Source organism: Ovis canadensis, chromosome 16 (assembly GCF_042477335.2).
Source record: "Ovis canadensis isolate MfBH-ARS-UI-01 breed Bighorn chromosome 16, ARS-UI_OviCan_v2, whole genome shotgun sequence".
In the NCBI taxonomy this organism is placed as follows: Eukaryota; Metazoa; Chordata; class Mammalia; order Artiodactyla; family Bovidae; genus Ovis; species Ovis canadensis.
The window spans coordinates 59,429,618-59,448,967 of record NC_091260.1 but is presented as its reverse complement, the minus strand read 5'-3'; positions in this window follow the sequence as shown (position 1 = coordinate 59,448,967).

The following is a 19,350-nucleotide window of genomic DNA, read 5'->3' as shown; positions in this document are numbered from 1 at the left end:
GAGTTAGTAGAAGGAAAATCTTAAAAATTAGGGCAGAAATAAAAGCAAAAAAAAAAAAAAAAAAGGTGACCATAGCAAAAACAACGAAGCTGAAATCTGGTTCTTTGAAAGCATAAATGAAATTGACAAACCATTAGCCAGGCTCATCAAGAAACAAAGGGAGAAAAATCAAATCAATAAAATTAGAAATGAAAATGGAGAGACCACAATAGACAACACAGAAATACAAAGGATCATAAGAGACTGCTGCTGCTAACTTGCTTCAGTCGTGTCCGACTCTGCGCGACCCCATAGACGGCAGCCCACCAGGCTCCGCCGTCCCTGGGATTCTCCAGGCAAGAACACTGGAGTGTGTTGCCATTTCTTTCTCCAATGCATGAAAGTGAAAATGAAAGTGAAGTCGCTCAGTCATGCCCGACTCTTAGCGACCCCATGGGCTGCAGCCTACCAGTCTCCTTCATCCATGGGATTTTCCAGGAAAGAGTACTGGAGTGGGTTGCCATTGCTTTCTCCCATAAGAGACTACTGTCAGCAATTATATGCCAATAAAATGGACAACTTGAAAGAAATGGACAAATTCTTAGAAAAATACAACTTTCCAAAACTGAACCAGGAAGAAACAGAAAACCTTAACAGACCCATCACAAACACAGTAATTGAAACTGTAGTCAGAAATCTTCCAGCAAACCAAAGCCCAGGTCCAGATGTCTTCACAGCTGAATTTTACCAAAAATTTCTAGAAGAGCTAACACCTATCCTACTCAAACTCTTCCAGAAAATTACAGAGGAAGGTAAACTTCCAAACTCTTTCTAGGAGGCCACCATCACCCTAATACCAAAACCTGACAAAGATACCACAAAAAAAGAAAACTACAGGCCAATATCACTGATGAACATAGATGCAAAAATCCTTAACAAAATTCTAGCAATCAGAATCCAACAACACATTAAAAAGATCACACACCATGACCAAGTGGGCTTTATCCCAGGGATGCAAGGATTCTTCAATATCCACAAATTAATCAATGTAATGCTCCACATTAATAAGTTGAAAAATAAAAGCCATATGAGTATCTCAATGATACTCAAACGCAGAGAAAGCCTTTAACAAAATTCACCATCCATTTATGATAAAAATTCTCCAGAAAGCAGGCATAGAAGGAACATACCTCAACATAATAAAAGCTATATATGACAAACCCACAGCAAACATTATCTTCAATGGTGAAAAATTGAAAGGATTTCCCCTAAAGTCAGGAACAAGACAAGGGTGTCCACTTTCACCACTACTATTCAACATAGATTTGGAAGTTTTGGCCACAGCAATCAGAGCAGAAAAAGAAATAAAAGAAATCCAAATTGGAAAAGAAGAAGTAAAACTCTCACTGTTTGCAGATGACATGATCCTCTAATAGAAAACCCTATAGACTCCACCAGAAAATTACTAGAGCTAATCAATGAATATAGTAAAGTTGCAGGATATAAAATCAACACACAGAAATCCCTTGCATTCCTATACACTAATAATGAGAAAATAGAAAGAGAAATTAAGGAAACAATTCTATTCACGATTGCAACGAAAAGAATAAAATACTTAGGAATATATCTACCTAAAGAAACTAAAGACCTATATATAGAAAACTATAAAACACTGATGAAATAAATCAAAGAGGACACTAATAGATGGAGAAATATACCGTGTTCATGGATCAGAAGAAGCAATATAGTGAAAATGAGTATACTACACAAAGCAATATACAGATTCAATGCAATTCCTATCAAACTACCAATGGTATTTTTCACAGAGCTAGAACAAATAATTTCACAATTTGTATGGAAGTACAAAAAACCTCGAATAGCCAAAGAAATCTTGAGAAAGATGAATGGAACTGGAGGAATCATCCTGCCTGACTTCAAGCTCTACTACAAAGCCACAGTCATCAAGACAGTATGGTACTGGCACAAAGACAGAAATATAGATTAATGAAACAAAATAGAAAGCCCAGAGATAAGTCCACACACCTATGGACACCTTATCTTTGACAAAGGAGGCAAGAATATACAATGGAGAAAAGACAATCTCTTTAACAAGTGGTGCTTGGAAAACCGGTCAACCACTTGTAAAAAAATGGAACTAGAACACTTTCTAACACCATACACAAAATAAACTCAAAATGGATTAAATATCTAAATGTAAGATCAGAAACTATAAAACCCCTAGAGGAGAACATAGGCAAAACACTCTCTGACATAAATCACAGCAGTATCCTCTATGACCCACCTCCAAGAATATTGGATATAAAAGCAAAAATAAACAAATGTGACCTAATTAAAATTAAAAGCTTCTGCACAACAAAGGAAACTATAAGCAAGGTGAAAAGACAGCCTTTGGAATGGGAGAAAATAATAGCAAATGAAGCAACTGACAAAGAGCTAATCTCAAAAATATACAAGCAACTCCTTCAGCTCAATTCCAGAAAACTAAACGACCCAATCAAAAAATGGACCAAAGAACAAAACAGAAATTTCTCCAAAGAAGATATACAGATGGCTAACAAACACATGAAAAGATGCTTAACATCACTCATTATTAGAGAAAAGCAAATCAAAATCACAATGAGGTACCATTTCACACCAGTCAGAATGGCTGCGATCCAAAAGTCTACAAGCAATAAATGCTGGAGAAGGTGTGGAGAAAAGGGAACCCTCCTACACTGTTGGTGGGAATGCAAACTAGTACAGCCACTATGGAGAACAATGTGGAGATTCCTTCAAAAAAACTGGAAATAGAACTGCCTTATGACCTAGCAATCCCACTGCTGGGCATACTCACCAAGGAAACCAGAATTGAAAGAGACACATGTACCCAATGTTCATTGCAGCACTATTTACAATAGCTAGGACATAGAAGCAACCTAGATGTCCATCAGCAGATGAATGGAAAAGAAAGCTGTGGTACACCTACACAGTGGAGTACTACTCAGCCATTAAAAAGAATTCATTTGAATCAGTTCTAATGAGGTGGATGAAACTGGAGCCAATTATACAGAGTGAAGTAAACCAGAAAGAAAAACACCAATACAGTATACTAACACATATATATGGAATTTAGAAAGATGGTAATGATAACCCTGTATGTGAGATAGTAAAAGAGACACAGATGTATAGAACAGTCTTTTGGACTCTGTGGGAGAGGGAGAGGGTGGGATGATTTTGGAGAATGGCATAGAAACAGTTATAATATCATACATGAAACTAATCACCAGTCCAGGTTTGATGCATGATACTGGGTGCTTGGGGAAGGTGCACCGGGATGACACAGAGGGATGGTACGGGGAGGGAGGTGGGAGGGGGGTTCAGGATGGGGAACACATGTACACCTGTGGTGGATTCGTGTTGATGTATGGCAAAACCAATACAATATTGTAAAGTAATTAACTTCCAATTAAAATAAATTTATACAAAAAAGATAATGCAATAAACTGGATGAATTACCCCTCCTTCAGCTACTTTTATTCCCTTTACTTTCTTAAAACTCATTGGTATAAGTTGTTCAAACATCTGTATTGAAATTATCTCATAATGTTTCATACAGTTATATTTTTAATCTAGATTTAAACATTTCAAGTAGATATAATTTTATACACCAAGTTGCTGTCACAGTATTTGGTAAATAGTAACATCATATTCAAAAGCAGAGACATTACTTTGCCAACTAAGGTCCGTTTAGTCAAGGCTACGGTTTTTCCTGTGGTCATGTATGGATGTGAGAGTTGGACTGTGAAGAAGGCTGAGCGCTGAAGAATTGATGCTTTTAAACTGTGGTGTTGGAGAAGACTCTTGAGAGTTCCTTAGACTGCAGGGAGATCCAACCAGTCCATTCTGAAGGAGATCAGCCCTGGGATTTCTTTGGAACGAATGATGCTAAAGTAGAAACTCCAGTACTTTGGCCACCTCATGCGAAGAGTTGACTTATTGGAAAAGACTCTGATGCTGGGAGGGATTGGGGGCAGGAGGAGAAGGGGATGACCGAGGATGAGATGGCTGGATGGCATCACTGACTCGATGGACGTGAGTCTGAGTGAACTCCAGGAGTTGGTGATGGACAGCGAGGCCTGGCGTGCTGTGATTCTTGGGGTTGCAAAGAGTCGGACACGACTGAGCGACTGAACTAAACTGAACACCTAAAGTAGTTTGGTGAATTATTTCAGTTGAAATAATGAATACTTATTTTAAATACAATGCTTTCCTTATAGCTAAAACAATTTGAGTGATTTTTGGCTTCATTACATAAACATATGGTGGAAGATACTTTCTGTGTATGTCTAAACCCTCTTTTTCACATCAGTCTGTCATTCTTTTATCACATTTTCATGTCAAAAATACTTTGGTGACTAACTTTTTCTCCTCAAATAAATTTACTTCTTCAGCCCTTATTTAACATTTGCTTTAAAGAAAATTTAAGCTAATGTGAGACAATTTCCTTTGAAGTCAACATTCATGAGACTGTGTGATTTTTGTTAGTTTTATTTTAGCTAGCAATAAAAATATTCTAACATACACATAACATAGACAATCCAACTGACTTTTTTGCTCTTTTCTAGAATAAAATACCTTAGTGGATTGGAATCTAATTAAAATATACTGTACAGGGGGGGAGGGAAAGATGGCGGAGGAATAGGACGGGAAGATCACGTTCTCCCTCACAAATTCCTCAAAAGAACATTTCAACGCCGAGCAAACTCCACAAAACAACTTCTGTAGGCTGGCAGAGGACATCAGGCAACCAGAAAAGCAGACCATTGTCTTCAAAAACAGGTAGGAAAAAATATAACAGACGAAAAAGGAGACAAAGGAGGTGGGGAGGGAGCTCCGTCCCGGGAAGGGAAGCCCGTCCCGGGAAGGGAATTTTAAGAAGAGAGGTTTCCAAACACCAGGAAACACTCTCCCTGCCGAGTCTGTGGCGAGCCTTGGAAACACAGAGGGCAATATAACAGGAAGGAAAAATAGATAAATAATTAAAACCAGGAGATTACAAGCCCACCAGTAACTCCCCCAGCGGAAAAGCAGCACAGACGCCTGCATCCGCCATTGGGAAGTGGGGGCAGGGCAGGGACGCGCGGGAGGCGCGGGCTGCAGAGCTTTGTAAGAATCGGGCAGGAACGCCCCACGCGCAACCAGAACGATCTAACTTGGGCTAGCAAACCAGACTGTGGGATAGCTACCACGCGAAAAGCTCGAACATAAGACACCGCCAGGACCGAGCACAGAACAAAGGACTGAACGGAAAAAGCCGGCTGCAGACCATCCCCCGCCGGGGACAGGCAGCCAGAGCCGTAAGGACTGGAAAGGGGCAATTGCAGACCCGGAGAGACTTTACTTACCTAACTGCAAGCAGGCTCCTTTGCTAAGACTTCTGGGGGTGCTGGACAGTCACAGTCTGCCTCACGGGGTGCGCCAGCGGTCCACCCAGAGAGCTGAGCGGCAGCGGCGGAAAAGGTGACAAGCCGCGGCGATCGCGCTCGCCAAACTCCTGAGCTTCTCGGACCTGGGAAGGGCACAAAGCGCAGTCCCAGCCGCATTTGTGCCTCTGAGGGCTGCCTGAGGGCCGAACCTGAGCGGCTTGGACCGGGGAAGTGAAACAGCCTAGGGCCGGCCCCAGACGGTTCCCGGCTGAGCATCGTAGAGCCGGAGCGGTTTGTGCGCCGCGAGAAAGGACAGGTCAAGCGGGGCAGAGATACTGTGTGAACACGACAGTGCTATTTGTTTGCAGCATCCCCCCTCCCCACAGCGCGACTGAACTAGTGAGCCTAAAAACCAGCAAACAGAAGAAGTTAAACAGAGGGAACCACCTTGGAAGTGAGCCCACACGGCCCATAACATCAGAGAAGAGCCAGATATATTTTTAATTTTTTAATATTTTTAAAATCATTCTTTTTTTTTGTTTTTTGTTTTTTTTTGCTTTTTGCTTTTTTTTTCATTTTTTTCTGAGCTTTTTTTTAATTGTTAAGTCTTCTATTTCTCCTCTAATTTTTATTTCTATAACCTAGTATTACTATTTAAAAAAAAAAGACTTTTTTTTTTTTTTTAAGGCAAACACCATATATACTCTTTGGATGGTTGTTGGTGTTTTTTTTGTTTGTTTGTTTGTTTTTTAATAATTCTTTTTTTTTCTTTTTCTTCCTTTTTCCTTCTGCTTTTCTTTAATATTGTATCTTTGAAAATCCAACCTCTACTCCAGATTTTTAATCTTTGCTCTTAGGTTTTTGTTGTCAATTTTGTACATTTAAAAACCCAAACTTCACTACGCAAGTTTACCTGAGAGCGAGATTACTGGCTTGACCACTCTCTCCTCCTCTGGCCTCTCCTTTTTCTCCACCAGGTGGCCTCTGTCTCTTTTCTCCCCCATCTCTTCTCTATCCAACTCTGTGAATCTCTGTGTGTTCCAGACGGTAGAGAACACCTAAGGAACTGGTTACTGGCAGGATTTGTCTCTCTCCTACTCATTCCTCTCTCTTATCCTCCTGGTCACCTCTGTCTACTTCCTCCCTCTCCTCTTCACCGTATAACTCTGTAAATACCTCTGAGCGGTCCAGACTATAGAGCGCACATAAGGAAGTGACTACTGGCTAGCTTGCTCTCTCCTCTCTTGATCTCACCGCATCTCATTCCAGTTACCTCTAACTACCCCCTCCATCTTCTCTTCTCCTTGTAACTCAGTGAACCTCTCTGAGTGTCCCTCAATGTGGAGAAACTTTTCATCTTTAACCTAGATGTTTTATCATCAGTGCTGTATAGATGGAGAAGTCTAGAGGCTACTGTAAAAATAAAACTGAAAACCAGAAGCAGGAAGCTTAAACCCAAAGCCTGAAAACATTAGAGAACTCTTGAATTCAGGGAACATTAAGCAATAGGACCTCATCAAATGCCTTCATACCTACACCAAAACCAAGCTCCACCCAAGGGCCAACAAGTTCCAAAACAAGACATACCACCCAAATTCTCCAGCAACACAGGAACACTCCCCTGAGCCTCAATATACAGGCAGCTCAAAATTATCCCAAAACCTTTGATGTCTCATAACCCATTACGGGTCACTCCACTGCACTCCAGAGAGAAGAAACCCAGCTCCACACACCAAAACTCCAACACAAGCCTCCATAACCAGGAAACCTTGACAAGCCACTGATAGAACCCAACCCAAAGTGAGGAAGCTCCATAATAAAGAGAACTCCACAAATTATCAGAATATAAAAAGGCCACCCCAAACGCAGCAATATAACCAAGATGAAGAGACAGAGGAATACTCAGCAGGTAAAGGAACAGGAGAGTTGCTCACCAAACCAAACAAAAGAGGAAGAAGTAGGGAGTCTACCGGAGAAGGAATTCCGAATATTGATAGTGAAAATGATCCAAAATCTTGAAATCAAAATGGAAACACAGATAAATAGCCTAGAGACAAGGATTGAGAAGATGCAAGAAAGGTTTAACAAGGACCTAGAAGAAATAAAAAAGAGTCAAAATATAATGAATAACACAATAAATGAGATCAGAAACACTCTGGAGGCAACAAATAGTAGAATAACGGAGGCAGAAGATAGGATTAGTGAAATAGAAGATAGAATGGTAGAAATAAATGAATCAGAGAGGAAACAAGAAAAACGAATTAAAAGAAACGAGGACAATCTCAGAGACCTCCAGGACAATATGAAACGCTCCAACATTCGAATTATAGGAGTCCCAGAAGAAGAAGACAGAAAGAAAGATCATGAGAAAATCCTTGAGGAGATAATAGTTGAAAACTTCCCTAAAATGGGAAAGGAAATAATCACCCAAGTCCAAGAAACACAGAGAGTCCCAAATAGGATAAACCCAAGGCGAAACACCCCAAGACACATATTAATCAAATTAACAAAGATCAAACACAAAGAACAAATATTAAAAGCAGCAAGGGAAAAACAACAAATAACACACAAGGGGATTCCCATAAGGATAACAGCTGATCTGTCAATAGAAACTCTTCAGGCCAGGAGGGAATGGCAAGACATACTTAAAGTGATGAAAGACAATAACCTACAGCCCAGATTACTGTACCCAGCAAGGATCTCATTCAAATACGAAGGAGAAATCAAAAGCTTTACAGACAAGCAAAAGCTGAGAGAATTCAGCACCACCAAACCAGCTCTCCAACAAATTCTAAAGGATATCCTCTAGACAGGAAACACGAAAAGGGTGTATAAACCCAAACCCAAAACAATAAAGTAAATGGCAACGGGATCATACTTATCAATAATTACCTTAAACGTAAATGGGTTGAACGCCCCAACCAAAAGACAAAGACTGGCAGAATGGATACAAAAACAAGACCCCTCTATATGCTGCTTGCAAGAGACCCACCTCAAAACAAGGGACACATACAGACTGAAAGTGAAGGGCTGGAAAAAGATATACCACGCAAATAGAGACCAAAAGAAAGCAGGAGTGGCAATACTCATATCCGATAAAATAGACTTTAAGACAAAGGCTGTGAAAAGAGACAAAGAAGGCCACTACATAATGATCAAAGGAACAATCCAAGAAGAAGATATAACAATTATAAATATATATGCACCCAATATAGGAGCACCACAATATGTAAGACAAATGCTAACAAGTATGAAAGGGGAAATCAACAATAACACAATAATAGTGGGAGACTTTAATACCCCACTCACACCTATGGACAGATCAACTAAACAGAAAATTAACAAAGAAACGCAAACTTTAAATGATACATTAGATCAGTTAGACCTAATTGATATCTATAGGACATTTCACCCCAAAACAACGAATTTCACCTTTTTTTCAAGTGCTCATGGAACCTTCTCCAGGATAGATCACATCCTGGGCCATAAATCTAAACTTGATAAATTCAAAAAAATCTAAATCATTCCAAGCATCTTTTCTGACCATAATGCATTAAGATTAGATCTCAATTACAGGAGAAAAACTATTAAAAATTCCAACATATGGAGGTTGAACAACACACTTCTGAATAACCAACAAATCACAGAAGAAATCAAAAAAGAAATCAAAATATGCATAGAAACTAATGAAAATGAAAACACAACAACCCAAAACCTGTGGGACACTATAAAAGCAGTGCTAAGAGGAAAGTTCATAGCAATACAGGCATACCTCAAGAAACAAGAAAAAAGTCAAATAAATAACCTAACTCTACAACTAAAGCAACTAGAAAAGGAAGAGTTGGAGAACCCCAGAGTTAGTAGAAGGAAAGAAATCTTAAAAATTAGGGCAGAAATAAATGCAAAAGAAACAAAAGAGACCATAGCAAAAATCAACAAAGCCAAAAGCTGGTTCTTTGAAAGGATAAATAAAATTGACAAACCATTAGCCAGACTCATCAAGAAGCAAAGAGAGAAAAATCAAATCAATAAAATTAGAAATGAAAATGGAGAGATCACAACAGACAACACAGAAATACAAAGGATCATAAGAGACTACTATCAGCAGTTGTATGCCAATAAAATGGACAACGTGGAAGAAATGGACAAATTCTTAGAAAAGTACAATTTTCCAAAACTGAACCAGGAAGAAATAGAAAATCTTAACAGACCCATCACAAGCACGGAAATTGATACTGTAATCAGAAATCTTCCAGCAAACAAAAGCCCAGGTCCAGACGGCTTCACAGCTGAATTCTACCAAAAATTTCGAGAAGAGCTAACACCTATCCTCCTCAAACTCTTCCAGAAAATTGCAGAGGAAGGTAAACTTCCAAACTCATTCTATGAGGCCACCATCACCCTAATACCAAAACCTGACAAAGATGTCACAAAAAAAGAAAACTACAGGCCAATATCTCTGATGAACATAGATGCAAAAATCCTTAACAAAATTCTAGCAATCAGAATCCAACAACACATTAAAAAGATCATACACCATGACCAAGTGGTCTTTATCCCAGGGATGCAAGGATTCTTCAATATCCGCAAATCAATCAATGTAATTCACCACATTAACAAATTGAAAAATAAAAACCATATGATTATCTCAATAGATGCAGAGAAGGCCTTTGACAAAATTCAACATCCATTTATGATAAAAACTCTCCAGAAAGCAGGAATAGAAGGAACATACCTCAACATAATAAAAGCTATCTATGACAAACCCACAGCAAACATTATCCTCAATGGTGAAAAATTGAAAGCATTTCCCCTAAAGTCAGGAACAAGACAAGGGTGTCCACTTTCACCGCTACTATTCAACATAGTTCTGGAAGTTTTGGCCACAGCAATCAGAGCAGAAAAAGAAATAAAAGGAATCCAAATTGGAAAAGAAGAAGTAAAACTCTCACTGTTTGCAGATGACATGATCCTCTACATGGAAAACCCTAAAGACTCCACCAGAAAATTACTAGAGCTAATCAATGAATATAATAAAGTTGCAGGATATAAAATCAACACACAGAAATCCCTTGCATTCCTATACACTAATAATGAGAAAGTAGAAAAAGAAATTAAGGAAACAATTCCATTCACCATTGCAACGAAAAGAATAAAATACTTAGGAATATATCTTCCTAAAGAAACTAAAGACCTATATATAGAAAACTATAAAACACTGATGAAAGAAATCAAAGAGGACACTAATAGATGGAGAAATATACCATGTTCATGGATCGGAAAAATCAATATAGTGAAAATGAGTATACTACCCAAAGCAATTTACAAATTCAATGCAATCCCTATCAAGCTACCAGCCACATTTTTCACAGAACTAGAACAAATAATTTCAAGACTTGTATGGAAATACAAAAAACCTCGAATAGCCAAAGCAATCTTGAGAAAGAAGAATGGAACAGGAGGAATCAACTTGCCTGACTTCAGGCTCTACTACAAAGCCACAGTCATCAAGACAGTATGGTACTGGCACAAAGACAGACATATAGATCAATGGAACAAAATAGAAAGCCCAGAGATAAATCCACACACATATGGACACCTTATCTTTGACAAAGGAGGCAAGAATATACAATGGAGTAAAGACAATCTCTTTAACAAGTGGTGCTGGGAAAACTGGTCAACCACTTGTAAAAGAATGAAACTAGATCACTTTCTAACACCGCACACAAAAATAAACTCAAAATGGATTAAAGATCTAAATGTAAGATCAGAAACTATAAAACTCCTAGAGGAGAACATAGGCAAAACACTCTCAGACATAAATCACAGCAGGATCCTCTATGATCCACCTCCCAGAATCCTGGAAATAAAAGCAAAAATAAACAAATGGGATCTAATTAAAATTAAAAGCTTCTGCACAACAAAGGAAAATATAAGCAAGGTGAAAAGACAGCCTTCTGAATGGGAGAAAATAATAGCAAATGAAGCAACTGACAAACAACTAATCTCAAAAATATACAAGCAACTTATGCAGCTCAACTCCAGAAAAATAAACGACCCAATCAAAAAATGGGCCAAAGAACTAAATAGACATTTCTCCAAAGAAGACATATGGATGGCTAACAAACACATGAAAAGATGCTCAACATCACTCATTATTAGAGAAATGCAACTCAAAACCACAATGAGGTACCACTTCACACCAGTCAGAATGGCTGCGATCCAAAAATCTGCAAGCAATAAATGCTGGAGAGGATGTGGAGAAAAGGGAACCCTCCTACACTGTTGGTGGGAATGCAAACTAGTACAGCCACTATGGAGAACAGTGTGGAGATTCCTTAAAAAATTGCAAATAGAACTACCTTATGACCCAGCAATCCCACTGCTGGGCATACACACCGAGGAAACCAGAATAGAAAGAGACACATGTACCCCAATGTTCATTGCAGCACTGTTTATAATAGCCAGGACATGGAAACAACCTAGATGTCCATCAGCAGATGAATGGATAAGAAAGCTGTGGTACATATACACAATGGAGTATTACTCAGCAGTTAAAAAGAATTCATTTCAATCAGTTCTGATGAGATGGATGAAACTGGAGCCGATTATACAGAGTGAAGTAAGCCAGAAAGAAAAACACCAATACAGTATACTAACACATATATATGGAATTTAGGAAGATGGCAATGACGACCCTGTATGCAAGACAGGGAAAGAGACACAGATGTGTATAACGGACTTTTGGACTCAGAGGGAGAGGGAGAGGGTGGGATGATTTGGGAGAATGACATTCTAACATGTATACTATCATTTGAATCGAATCGCCAGTCTATGTCTGACGCAGGATGCAGCATGCTTGGGGCTGGTGCATGGGGATGACCCAGAAAGATGTTATGGGGAGGGAGGTGGGAGGGGGGTTCATGTTTGGGAATGCATGTAAGAATTAAAGATTTTAAAATTTAAAAAAAAAATATACTGTACAAATATCCATAATGATTTCCTATAAGACTGGTAAAATAGAAAGGACTGAAATGAGCAAAATATGTCTCTCAAAACCTTATTTATTTTGAAGAAGCCAAAGCATTGATGTTACTAGTTATGATTTTATGCCATATAGTAAACTTCACATACATATGGACTATAAAATGCATAATAATATGAATATCAATAAATAAAAACTAATATAAGTCATTTAAAATATGTAGACCTCAAATGGGTATAATTGGCATGGATGTAATTAAACTATTATAAAATTTTAATATACTTTTAATAGTTTTTTTTTTTAATATAGAATGAAGTAAAAGCAGTTCAGAAGCCCTGGGCAATAATAGTTACATGCACAATAGTTGTTTGGGAAATATTCATTAAATTAAAGGATAAATACATATTTTCTCTGGATAGGAATGCTGATGATGTAACATATAATCATTGATCCATATCCTAGCCAACATCTTATAAAAGCATGTATAGGATGGAGCTTCTGTTATTTCCTTGTAAAATGATCATAATAATCACTTTTATTTGATTGGATAGCTGAATGAATTTATTAAAACAATGCACATGGTAAGAACTGGATGACTGTTAGTTATTGCCACAACTGTGGCTGTTACAAATACTACCATGATTTTGGCTCTGTTCTGCCTCTCTGTCCCTCAGTTTTCTTCACTATATTTGAGGTTTTAATAGCATGCCCATCTTTGTGGAGATTGATTGAATTAATTCATTGATCATTACCTTAATTCATTGAATTGAAGTAAAGAAGTTGTAAATACTTAGAGACTCTATGTAGATGCAACAATTAGAAGTGGACATGGAAGAATGGGCTGGTTCCAAATTGGGAAAGGAGCACATCAAGGCTGTGTATTGTTACCCTGCTTTAACTGATATGCAGAGTACATCATGCTAAATGCTGGTCTGGATAAGGCACAAGCTTGGAATCAAGATTATCAGGAGAAATATCAATAACCTAAGATATGCAGATAACACCACCCTTATGGCAAAGCGAAGAGGAACTAAAAAGCATCTTGATGAAGTTGAAAGAGGAGAGTGAAAAAGCTGGCTTAAAACTCAACATTCAAAAAAATGGGGATCACGGCACCCATCATTTCGTGGTAAATAGACAACCTAGACAGCATATTAAAAAGCAGAGACATTACTTCAACAACGATCTGTCTAGTCAAAGCTATGTTTTCTCCATTAGTCATGTATGGATGTGAGAGTTGGACATAAAGAAGGCTGAGGACCAGAAGAATTGATGCTTTTGAAACTGTCATGTTGGAGAAGAATCTTGAGAGTCCCTTGGACTGCAAGGATTTCAAACCAGTCATCCCAAAGGAAATCAACCCTGAGTATTCATTAGAAGTACTGATACTGAAGCTGAAGCTCCAGTACTTTGGTCACCTGATGTGAAGAGCTGACTCATTAGAAAAGACCCTGATGCTGGGAAAGCTTAACGGCAGGAGGAGAAAGGGATGACAGAGGAAGAGATGGTTGGGTGACATCACCGATTCAATGGACATGAGTTTGAGCAAGCTCTGGGAGATGGTGGACAGAGAAGCCTTGCGTGCTGCAATCCATGGGGTCACAATCAATCGAACACGACTGAGCTACTGAACAACAACAATATTACTTAACTGACTTCATCTAATGTTAATGTTTTACATTGATTTCTCAGTTCCAGTGTCCAACAAAGGGAAGCAGCCCTTATTATAGTAGTAATTGAGTATAAAGCTGGGGAAGACATTTTAATAGATGTCTGGAATATATTCTGGTTCCAGGAAGTAAGCACATAATTAGAAAGGAGGAGACAGACAGGAGGAAAAAGAGAAGGGGGAGGGAGATAGTGAAATGGAGAGGAGGTAGGAGAGAGGAGAAAATGGAGAGGAGAAGAAAGAGAGAAGGAAAATAAGAAAGAATATTGAAAGAAACCAGGAGTTACCCTGAAGGATTTCCTAGTGACAACAGCTAGAACAATTTGAGCATTGAATCAAGATGTTTTATAACAAAAAAGGCAAGAGGCTATGGTACCTATTGGAGTATGAGACATGAAGAACATGTTTGTGTGAAATGGAAATAGGAAAATGTTAAAATTCATCTAAGGTAAACTTTTTTTTTTTTTCTGTAATTTGCTGTTACTCAGGCAGTTCAATCTCTCAGTTGTGTCTGACTCTTTGTGACCCCATGGACTGCAGCACACCAGGGCTCCCTGTTCTTCACCAACTTCTGGAGCATTCTCAAACTCATGTCCATCAAGTCAGTGATGCCATCCAACCATCTCATCCTCTGTCATCCCCTTCTCCTCCTGCCTTCAATCTTTAACAGCATCAGGGTCTTTTCTAGTGAGTCAGCTCTTTGCATCAGGTGGCCAAAGTATTGTAGCTTGAGTTTCAGCTTCATTATCAATCCTTCCAATGAATATTCAGGATTGATTTCCTTTAGGATTGACTGGTTTGATCTCCTTGCAGTCCAAAGGACTCTCAAGAGTCTTCTCCAACACCACAGTTCAAAAACATCAATTTTTTGGCACTTAACTTTCTGTGAAAGTGAAAGTCACTCAGTCGTGTCCTACTCTCCAGGCCAAAATACTGGAGGGGGTAGCCTTTCCCTTCTCCAGGGATCTTCCCAACCCAGGCATCAAACCCAGGTCTCCCGCATTGCAGGTTGATTCTTTACCAGCTGAGCCACAAGGGAAGTCCAAGAATACTCGAGTGGGTGGCCTGTTCATTCTCCAGGGGATCTTCCCAACCCAGGAATAAAATTGGGGTCTCCTGCATTGCAGGTGATTCTTTACAACTGAGCTATGAGGGAAATCTTTCTGTAGTTGGCAATTTAAAATGTCATTTTCTGTGACTGCCTTTGCCTATGTATACCTTTGAAAGTCTTTGTTTAAATGGAGAGTGGCAGTATGGGACCACTGGTATAAAATGTAGGTTTCCTATTTCACATTTACTAATCTAAAATCCAGTAAAAAAAATAATCTGTGAACTCCAAAGTTAGTTAATTCACATATTTTTATTAAGTGCCTATTATATGCTAGTTACTCTCAGAAGTCCCTTCCTTTACAGAGCTTGCACTGTGGTAAAAATATTTACATAGCACTTAGACATATACAAGGTACATTTATGAACACTGCACCTGTATTAGCTCATTTAATTCTTACAACAATTTTAAAATGGTTAACATTAATATTTTAATTTTTCAAACTAGCAAACCAAAATTTAGCAAAGGAAAAGAAGAAGAAAAAAAGGAACACTAGACCTTAAAGTATATGTGTTGACTTTATAAGTAGTCAAAAATATATTACTTCTATAAAATGGTTAATCAAAAAGTTAATTGTCACAGACTTAAAAACAGCCCTATAAATAGCATTATTTGATTTCAGTAGAAGAAGATAAAAATCAGCTCTAGTGATTACTCAATTTCCATGGAAACTAGAAACATATATTTATAGAAAACTTGATACTTTATAAATATCAAATTGTAACATTATCTGCAGATGTGCCAGTTCTGTCAAACTTTGCCAAAAATACATAACAGTTTCAAAACAAATGACTTTATGATGAAAATGGCAAAGTGAAAAATGCAATGTCTCTACTTCTAATTTGTTTTATTTTTATGTAATGGAATGAGCAAAATTTCAATGTTAAATTTAAATTTAAAAAGTGACTGTGTTATATAATAGAATATATCATACTTTGCTATTAGACTCCAAATATTAAGGTTTGATAGTATTCCTTGATATTTTAAAGATACATTTACCATAGTGCCTTTCATCATTTTGAAACTTTTAAAGAAGAATCACAAAAGTATTCTAACTCAAAGATACAGTTTTTACTAAACATTAGTTTTCAAATCATATTTTAATTACTTTTGTGATGTGAAACATAGAAAGATCTTATGTATCAAATGTTGAATATTTCAGTCCTGTGCTAATGAAACCTAGGAAGGGAGTTTTTTTTTTCTCATACTTCCTTGCTATTTCCTCATTTGTCAGGTACATGCTTTATGTTACTTAGTTTTATAAAGAAAAAATGATACAACATCCTTTAAAAAACAGTTTAACAGCTCAGCAGAGATAATTGTGATGCTTTTAAAACCCAGTTATTTGCATTAAAATATTTGGGTGGGGCAGTGCAATGTTAATCGTATTTGTGTCTTAAAATGCCACTTATATCACATTGTTTATAAATGCCTTTCATATTCAACTTGCCCAGGAAATAATTAATTAGTATTTATTAATGTCTAATGAAGTTATCCAGCACTCACTTTTCTCTATTTTGTATAATTAACATCACATTAAAATATAACAAACTTTTTAATGTAATTACTAAAGCATATATGTCATTAGTTGCATTGTTTTTAATGAGATAATGGACATAAATAAACTTTTTCTGTTTTTATACTTTAATTTTGGAATTATGTGCTCCAGTTAATCTACCTCAAGTGATTTAGCTATTATGCAACTATTTTTATTTAATATAGAAGTATTTTGCCAGGTACAATGCAACCTTATCATTGAATTACTTTTTAAACTACCCATGTCCTTTTTATTTGTGTATGCATGTTTATATCAGTTCCAACCTTTGTTGTACCAATTTGGCAGCAGAAGTCCAGGTTATCAGCCTTTCTGAACTGATGAAACTGGTCTCCTTAGCAACCGAAGCACTGTAGAATCTCTCAGAACACCTGTTCTTCCCACTCATAATTCCTGCAGCTGAGATGTATGCACTTAAAAATTGCCTTTTCATTTTGATTTTTTGCTTCCTGTGTTCAGGTTGGCTGGGGCAGTGAGAGTTTGCTGAGCTTGGCTGCTCGCATAGATCAAAAGACTCAAGTGTCTACATGGTTTAGACTCATTATCGTGGTTAGCAATTAGTATTTCTTCTCCACCCTGAAAGTACTCCTCCTGTGTTTCCTTAGCAGCCAGTCCTCAGCAGCCAGTCATAGTGGTAAGATCTAGAAATCCAGCTAGGGCAGTAGACATTCTGTAAGTGCAGATGACAAAATGTGGCTCCGTTGTCACCCTCAGGCTTTTTATTCAGCCAACATTCATAATTCATTAAGCCCAGTAATATAAAAGGGCAATGTGCCTGACTGCTTACGAAAATTACTGTCATATTTTAGCTTATAAATTTTTAAAATTATTCATTTTCTTGATTGTGTAAGGTCATTCTTCTCTTTTTCTTGAAAATTTACTCGAACTTGTTCAGATGCACTGTCTGTATTAAGCCTCATAGAAGAGATTTAAAGAAAGAAGAAAAAAAAAGATCGCTCATTTTCTCTTTCTTAGAACAAGTTCCTAAGAACCCTAAACTTAAGTAGTATTTTCATGTTTCATTTTAACAAGTCCTTGAACAGTTTCATTTAACTTGAGTTCTCATTTTTAAGGAAATTGTTAGGAGATTAAGTAAAATAAAGAATGAATAAAAATCATCTCTATTAACATGCAACTTTTCCTATATAGTGAAACGTCTCATAAAAAAAAAAAAAAGCTTACACAGGGAGGGGATTAAAATGAATTTCCTACAAAATGATTAATTATCCTATCAAATCTCAACGTTTTCTTCATACACTAACATATGCTCCTAAATCATTTATTTTTCAACCTTTTTTGGTCACAATCTGATTTTGTAATTAAGTTGGTAAGTCACTTCCTCAAACAAACCTTTACTAATTAATTATTACCGGAAAATTGTTTTACATGTTCACCCAATATGAAATATCATTCTAATTAGAGGAAATAACTATTTTTCTATTAACAAGGAACAAATGTGTAAAAAGGATTTTTACTTTTATTTCTTAAAATATGCTTATTTAAGATGCTTTGAGAAACAGGTCATGTTCTTTCTAGTAGGCATTTCACTATTTGTCTATTGAAATACAGATACTACAATCCTATGCTCTGAGAGATCCACCTATGTAAATTAAAGAAATATTCTGGGTTTTTTTCCCCCTCAAACACTAACATTCAACATATATCTTCCTTTTGGACATTATACCTATCCCAACATGTGCTAAAAATTCTAAGAATATAAATATTTAAACATTCCATGATGTTGTTTAGAAGCTCTTCTAATTCACTATATCATTTCGTTTGCATCTGGAAATAGACATAGCAAATTTGAGGAAGAAGTAACTTGAAAAAAAGTTAAGTTTTAGTTCTATCTTCTTTTCAACAGTTACCCATGATAAGATACTCCTGTGGCCCTTGCTTTCTTTTCTAATATCACAGCTCTTTTCTTCCTCTTCCTCTTTTCCTTTTCCTGCCTTTCCATGTTCTTCTTTCCAGATGACTTTGCCTTCCTAATGCAAAGAGCAAGATACTTTCTCTGTTCATAGCTCCAACCTTAGTGACTAACGCAGTGTCAAACTTATAAAACATGTCTCATTTTTACTTTCTGAAAGATCAAATAAATCCCCAGTTTTAACTATTACCTTTTACATCCAGCTACATTCACCCAATTTTCATCTTACCTTTTAGTATCTGCAATCTAAAAGCGTATGTACAGGAAGCCAGACATATTAAAGTGAGCATCCTAACACGATTGTGTGTCATAGGGGGATTCTAGCTGCTGGAAAAAATAAATCCCCACATTTTCATGGTATAACACAATAGGCATTTATTTCATTCTGATGTTATGGTGCAGTGTGCCATTACAGGTTTGCAGGTAGCATTCCTGCAGGATGCCTGTGTGGTGATTCACAGACTGAGCCTCCTTCTGTTTTGTGGTTTCAGAGGCCTCCAAAGATCTCAGCATTCTATTAACTGGTGGAATTGAGAGAATTAGAAACATTTTTAAGTACATTTGTTTTTAGAACAGTTTTAGATTTACAGAAAAAATGAAAATATAGCACAGAGAGTTCTCATATACTTTGCACACAGTTTCTGAATTAACATTTCATATTGGTATTGTATTTGTCACAATTAACGGACTGATTCTGA